Consider the following 1229-nt stretch of genomic DNA (forward strand, 5'->3'; position numbering starts at 1 on the left):
TTAAAGTAAATAAAAATTTGCATATTAATAAAATTTCAACAACAAATGTATGTATTATACATTATTAAGTAAATTGTTATTTAGTTATTTGGAGTGCAAGTTGTTTTTTAATGTATATCAATAACATCAACAATCTAAATACCTTACATCAAATAAGCGTTTTGTTTTTTAACATCAATAATTTTGAAAATGTTGTTGTATGTAACTGTAATAATGTCATTATACAATAATGTAATTTCTTTGCAGTACTTTTACAAGGACAATGGTACAAATTTGCTACATTTTAATATAAGTATTTTTATCATTGCCAAAATAGTTTGTATAGTAATTTAGACATACCAAATCTATAAAAATATAGTCCCAATAGTTTAGAACAAGTATTAATGTATACAAATATCAACATATGTTCTACATTTTTTTAAATACATATGTCATTCTGGTTGCAACTATATCAGTCATTATAGTCTTAGTTTTAGTTATATGTATTTACATAAAGGATTGATAACTTTGTTTTTACAGCATCACAGGTAACATTTTCATCACTGGCATCATTACAGTCATTATTATCATCACAATTTTATCATAACACAATGACTTCTATTCCTACAAAACCAGTTCACTTAAGCCTATTTTTAGTCTTTCAAACATACATCTTTGCTGGCAACCCTAGTGGGGGTGAGTTACCCTTAGTGGGGGATTGAACATTCAGGAGGGGGAATCCAGCCGTCAGGGCAACGCATGCCTTCTGACGTTTCAGTAGGCCGCGCGAGCTTGTGCCGTAAATATGTTATTATGAGGTGGTTGTTTTTTCTTTCTCTTTTTATGTCATCCGGTCTGTTTTTCACTTGCAATATTCTTGTGCGTGATTCCATTCGTGATTGTGCGATGTACCGTTACAAATGAATAAATGTCAATGTAAATGTGTCTCGAAAGGTATGTATGTATCTCCATGTAAAATTGGAAATATGCATACGTGTAATGTATGTATATTGTGCACATTAGCCAACATTTTACCGCCTTATCTGTACATCCTTGATTAACTATATGATACTGTGATTTAAAATCCGTGAACTTTTGGTGAAAAGGTTAGAAGCCGTATTTGACAAGAGGGAAATGTGATAGACTTCTATTCGCTTTAATTGACATTAGAATATGCATCTGCTTGTTCATTTAATACAATATCCTAATAAATGATTTATTTAATAAATTATAAATATTATATACAAATT

At 29.8% G+C, this 1229-nt stretch overlaps 2 protein-coding genes across 6 annotated transcripts in view; one reads left to right on the forward strand and one right to left on the reverse strand.

Moving 5' to 3' along the window:
- The window catches only part of LOC108576642 (cytochrome b561-like), an 11086-nt gene that overhangs the window by 8901 nt on the left and 956 nt on the right, over positions 1–1229 (reverse strand). The window lies entirely within an intron of this gene.
- Positions 767–1229, forward strand: part of LOC108576602 — a 26364-nt gene continuing 25901 nt past the window's right edge. For 3 of the 5 annotated variants that reach the window (XM_017939623.1, XM_017939662.1, XM_017939638.1), the window contains exon 1: positions 883–933. The gene's annotated coding sequence lies outside the window, so the exon portion shown is untranslated. Of the gene's footprint in view, positions 798–882; positions 934–1229 lie in introns of those variants that run through there. The other 2 variants (XM_017939653.1, XM_017939645.1) reach the window with 2 other exon arrangements.

The sequence above is a fragment of the Habropoda laboriosa genome, unplaced genomic scaffold (genome assembly GCF_001263275.1).
Source record: "Habropoda laboriosa isolate 0110345459 unplaced genomic scaffold, ASM126327v1 scaffold54, whole genome shotgun sequence".
Lineage (NCBI taxonomy): Eukaryota > Metazoa > Arthropoda > Insecta > Hymenoptera > Apidae > Habropoda > Habropoda laboriosa.